The following is a 6,145-nucleotide window of genomic DNA, read 5'->3' as shown; positions in this document are numbered from 1 at the left end:
AAAAAAAAAAAAATATATATATATATATATAAACCAGCAAAATGCAGCCAGATATATGCTTGCCTGGATTAGATGTATAAGAGATTTGGGTGTAAAAAAATAGTGTGTGTTTGTGTTTGGCTTCCAGCTGTTTTTTTTTTTTTTTTTTTTTGAGGCAGTACTTAACCAACTACTCCCCCAAGCTATGTGAGAAAAGCCATTTCTCTCTGTTTCTATCTTCTCCTTTTAACAACAGCCTCCATGACTTTTGGAAGTTATGATATGCTTTGTGCCATCAGTAGAGCATGGTCTCTTCTGTCTCTCAAGGTTCAGAAAGTTAGGAGTGACAAAGGAAAAATACTCACTGAGATCAGATTTGGGGAATAACCTAAACTGATGCCACAATCTAGTCAGGACTGGAACCAGAGGCAGGGTGGGTGAGTGCAACCTGGAACCAAAAGGAAGAAAATTATTATCCTGAAAACACATGAAAGTGTAAAATTTGCTAGTAAAGCAAACACACAAATGAGGAGGAGAAAGGAGTCACATGGTACCACCACCAAAAAACACCAAACCACAAGAATAAACAGAGGAAAAAAAAGAATGTACAAAACAACCAGTAAACAAGTAACACTATGACAAGAACAAAACCTCGTATCAGTAATAACCTTGGATATAAACAGATTAAATTCTCTACTGAAAAGATATACACTGGCTGAAAGGATAAAAACCGATCCGACTATATGCTGCCTACAAGAAATGCACTTCACCTATAAAGACACATAGAGACGGAAAATAAAGCTATGGAAAAGGTATTTCAAGCAAACAGAAACCCAAAGCAAGCAGGAGTAGTTATATTTATATACATAAAATAGACTTTATATCAAAAAGTAAAAAAAAAAAAGAGTACATAAGTCATTTCACAATAATAAAGGAAGCAATCCAGTGAATGGAAATAACATTCTAAATATATATGTACTCAACATTAGAGCACCCAGATTCACAGAGTAAATACTACCAGATCTAAACAGAGAGATGAACTCCAATATAATAATATTGCAAGAATTCAACATCCCACCCTTAGCATTAGGTAGATCATTGAGAAATAAAATTAACAAAGAAACTAAATCCTATTTACAATAGCTACCAAAAAAAATGCCTGTGAATAAATTTAATGAAGGAAGTGAAAGATTTCTACTAGGAAAACTACAAAACAATGATGAAAAATTAAAGAGGAGAAACGGAAAGATAGTATGTGCTCATGGATTAGAAGAATTAATATCATTAAAATGATTATATAATGCAAAGCAATATACAGATTCAATTCAATCCCTATCAAAACACCAATGTCAGTTTTTACAAAAATAGAAAAAATTAGCCTGACATTTGTATTAATCAAAATGAGCCAGAAAAGCTAAAATGATCCTGAGCAAAAAACAAAGGCAGAGACATCACAATACCTGACTTCCCAACATATTACAAGGCTATAGTAACCAAAACAACATTGTATTAATGTAAAAATAGACATATAGACCAAAAAAACAGAATAGAAGCTCAAGAAATAAATCTACATATTTACAGTCAATTGAGCTTCAACAAAGCCATGAGGAACATACACTGGGGAAAAGATAACTTCTTCAATAAATGGCACATAAAAAAAATGGCTAGCCATATGCAGAAGAATGAGACTAGACCTCTATGGCTATGTACAAAAATCAACTCAAGATGGACTAACGACTTAAATGTGATACCTGAAACTATAAAACTACTAGAAGAATACATAGGGAAAACTCTTCAGGACATTGGTCCATGCAACGATTTTATGGCTAAAACCTCAAAATCACAAGCAACAAAACCCAAAATAGACAAAAGGGACTGTATTAAACTAAAAAGCTTCTGCACAGCAAAAGAAACAATAAATGAAGAGACAACCACTTGAATAGAAGAAACTGTTTGCAAACTACTCATTCAAAAGGGGGCTAATATCCAGAATACATAAGGAATTCAAACAACTGAACAGTAAAAACCCAATAGTCCCATTAAAAATTTGGCTAAGACATAAATAGACATTTCTCAAAAGAAGAAATACAAGTGGCCAAGAGGTATATGACAAAATGCTCAAGATCACTAATCATCAGGGAAATGCAAGTCAAAACCACAATAAGATATCACCTCACCTCAGTTACAATGGCTTTTATTTAAAAATCACAAAATAACAGATGCTGATGAGAATGCAGAGAAAAGGGAACTATTAAACACTGTCAGTGAAATGTAAATTATGCAGCCACTATAAAAAGCAGTGTGGAGATTTCTCAATAAACTAAAAATAGTACTACTGTATCCAGAATTGGTGGGTTCTTGGTCTCGTTGACTTCAAGAATGAAGCCGCGGACCCTCGCAGTGTTAACAGTTCTTAAAGATGGTGTTTCCAGAGTTTGTTCCTGCAGATGTTCAGATGTGTCTGGAGTTTCTTCCTTCTGGTGGGTTTTGTGGTCTCACTGACTTCAGGAGTGAAGCTGCAGACCCCTTCACGGTGAGTGTTACAGCTCTTAAAGGCAGTGCATCTGGAGGTGTTCGTTCCTTCTGGTGGGTTCGTGGTCTCTCTGGCCTCTGGAGTGAAGCTGCAGACCTTCGTGGTGAGTGTTACAGTTCATAAAGGTGGCACATCTGGAGTTGCTCATCCCTCCCAGTGGGTTTGTGGTCTCACTGGCTTCAGAAGTGAAGCTGCAGACCTTCCTGGTGAGTGTTACAAATGATAAAGGTGGTGTGGACCCAAAGAGTAAGCAGCAGCAAGATTTATTGCAAAGAGCAAAAGAACAAAGCTTCCACAGCATGGAGAGGGCCCAAGTGGGTTGCAGCTGCTGGCTCAGGTGGCCTACTTTTATTCCCTTATTTGGCCCCACCCGCATCCTGCTGATTGGTCCATACAGAGAGTTAATTGGTCCATTTTACAGACAGGTGATTGGTCCATTTTACAGAGAGCTGATTGGTCCATTTTGACAGAGTGCTGATTGGTCTGTTTACAAACGTTTAGCTAGACACAGAGTGCTGATTGGTGCGTTTACAATCCTTCAGCTAGACACAAAAGTTCTACAAGTCCCCACCAGATTAGCTAGACACAGAGCACTGATTGGTGCATTTACAAACCTTTATTTAGACACAGAGTGCTGATTGGTGCATTTACAAACCTTTAGCTAGACACAGAGTGCTGATTGGTGTGTTTACAGTCCTTCAGCTAGACAGAAAAGTTCTCCAAGTCCCAGCCAGCACCTCTCACTGGCACTCACTGTGAGACTTTGCGGCACCCAGCCCAGGCACTCTGGCAGCCCAGAGGGACCTTGTCCCCCAGTCAAGCCCAGCAGGTGCTGCCTGGCCACAAGTGCAGGGCTTGCCGAGCCCATCCTCACCTGGAACCCATGCCAGCCCATGAGTGCCGTGGGCCCCGGCTCCTGCCCACGCCTCTCTCTTCACACTTCCCTGCAAGCAGAGGGAGCCAGCTCCGGCCTCAGCCAGCCCCAGAGAGGGGCCCTCATAGCGCGCAGCGGCAGGATGAAGGACTTCTCGCATGCGGCCTGAGCAGATGCCGAGGCGGTGCCGAGAGCGAGCGAGCGCTGCTAGCACATTGTCCCCTCTCACTTCTACATGATCCAGAAATCCCACTGAGAGGTGAAGCCAGTTGGATTTCTTGGGTCGAGTGGGGACTTGGAGAACTTTTCTGTCTTACAAGAGGATTGTAAAACTCACCAATCGGCTGGGTGTGGTGGCTCACATCTGTAATCCCAGCACTTTAGCAGGCCGAGGTGGGCGGATCACAAGGTCAGGAGATTGAGACCATCCTGGCTAACACAGTGAAACCCTCCTCTACTAAAAATACAAAAATTTAGCCAGGCATGGTGGTGGGCAACTGTAGTCCCAGCTACTCGGGAAGCTGAGGCAGGAGAATGGCATGAACCTGGGAGGTGGAGCTTGCAGTGAGCCGAGATCACACCACTACACTCCAGCCTGGGCAACAGAGTGAGACTTCATCTCAAAAAAAAAAAAAAAAATGCACCAATCAGCACTCTGTGGCCAGGATTGTAAAATGCACCAATCAGCACTCTGTAGCTAGCAGGAGGTTTGTAAAATGCACCAATCAGTGCTCTGTAAAATACAACAATCAGCACTCTGTAAAATGCACCAATCAGTGCTCTGTAAAATGGACCAATCAGCACCCTGTAAAATGGACCAATCAGCAGGTTTCTAAAAGTAACCAATCATGGGAGGATTGAGAAAAGGGCATTCTGATAGGACAGAAACAGGATATGGGAGGGGAAAAATAAGGGAATAAAAGCTGGCCACCCCAGCCAGCAGCAGCAACCTGCTCAGGTCTCTCTCCATGTTGTGGAAGCTTTATTCTTTTGCTGTTCACAATAAATCTTGCCGCTGCTCACTTGTTGGGTGTGTGCCATCTTTAAGAGCTGTAACACTTACTGCGAAGGTCTGCGGCTCCATTCTTGAAGTGAGCGAGACCAAGAACCCACCAGAAGGAACCAACTCTGGACACATCACTACTGAATATTTATCCAAAGGAAAATAAATCGGTATATCAGAGGGATGCCGGCATTCATAGTTATTGTATCACTGTTCACAATAGCAAAGATATGGAATCAACTTGGTGTGTATCAATAGATGACTCAAGAAAATGTGGCATAAACACACAATAGAATACTACTTGGCCATAGAAAAAGAATGAAATCACGTCATTTGCAGCAACATGAATGGAACTGGAAGTTATCATACTAAGTGAAATAAGTCAGACACAGAAAGACAGATACCACATCTTCTCATTCATATGTGGGAGTTAAGAAACTTGATCTCATTAACATGGATAATAAAATGCTAGATACCAGAGAGTGGGAAAGGTGGGTAGGTACGAGGCTGTATAAAGAGATGTTGGTTAATGGGTATTAGCACGCAATTAGATGGAAAAAAATAAGTCATGATGTTTGGTAGCAGACTATGATGACTAAGTAAGAATATTGTGATAAAACTTGAAATGATACCAAAACATAGAAATGATAAATACGCAAGGTGACAGATACCTCAAGTACCCTGATGTTGAAACCAACCTAATAGTCCCATATACTGTTCTTTTGATAAACATAGAAATTGATCCTTCTGGTCTTAAAGCTTGAAGCTTATATTTGTTTTATCTGAGTTCCTTCCTTTGGACAGGATTTTCAGGACTCTCAGAAAAGTATCAAAGAACTGAAAGTCACCAGATCACAGCACCAGTTGTCAGACCTCTCATTCATGATGATGGCTTCCTTGCCCCTCCTTAGTTCCCATTTTCTTATGCATGGTTGCATTTCTTCCCTGCTATATAAACCTATAGTTAGTCAGGGAGATGAATTTGAGACTGAGCTCCCATCTGCTTGGCTGCAGCGCCAAATTAAAGCCTTCTTCCTTGGCAGTACTCATCTCAGTGATTGGCTTTCTGTGCAGTGAACATTAGGGCCAGGATAAAACCCTTGGTTTTTCAGTAACAATGGGACCATTACATATTCTATCCCTGTAACAAACACTCACATATACTCCATAAATATGTTAAATATTATATATCAAGGAAAGAAAAATAATGGATAACTAGGTAACATGAACAAATTAATTTGCATCACTATGGTAATAATTTTACTATCTGTATCTTAAAACATTATGTTGTATACCTTACATATATATGTTCAAATTTATTTTCAAAAATAGAAGGAAGATATATTTCAAAAACATTAGAAAATGAGAAGGGATCAAAATGATAAAACAAAAATCAATGGAAATAAAAGGAAGTGGCAATTGAGAAAATGAGGAACAATAATAGTCTAAGACTAAAAACCCATATTAGTAATTACTTTAAATGTAAATGGTTTAAACACTCCAAAGGTAGACATTGGCAGAATAGATTTAAAAAATAAACATAATCCAATATATATGGTCTGAAAAGACCCCTTTTAGATCCCAGAGCACAAAGAGGCTGGAAGTAAAATGATGTGAAAAGATATTCTATGCAAACAGCAAATAAAAGAGATTTTGGTTGGCTATACTAATATCAGACAACATAGATTTTCAGTCAGAAACTGTTGTAGATCCTGTGGTGACCTGGCAGTGTTGCCACACAGGCATTTTAGTCACA

The sequence above is a fragment of the Colobus angolensis genome, unplaced genomic scaffold, assembly GCF_000951035.1.
Source record: "Colobus angolensis palliatus isolate OR3802 unplaced genomic scaffold, Cang.pa_1.0 Scaffold5, whole genome shotgun sequence".
Lineage (NCBI taxonomy): Eukaryota > Metazoa > Chordata > Mammalia > Primates > Cercopithecidae > Colobus > Colobus angolensis.
Note: the sequence above shows the minus strand (reverse complement) of the source record.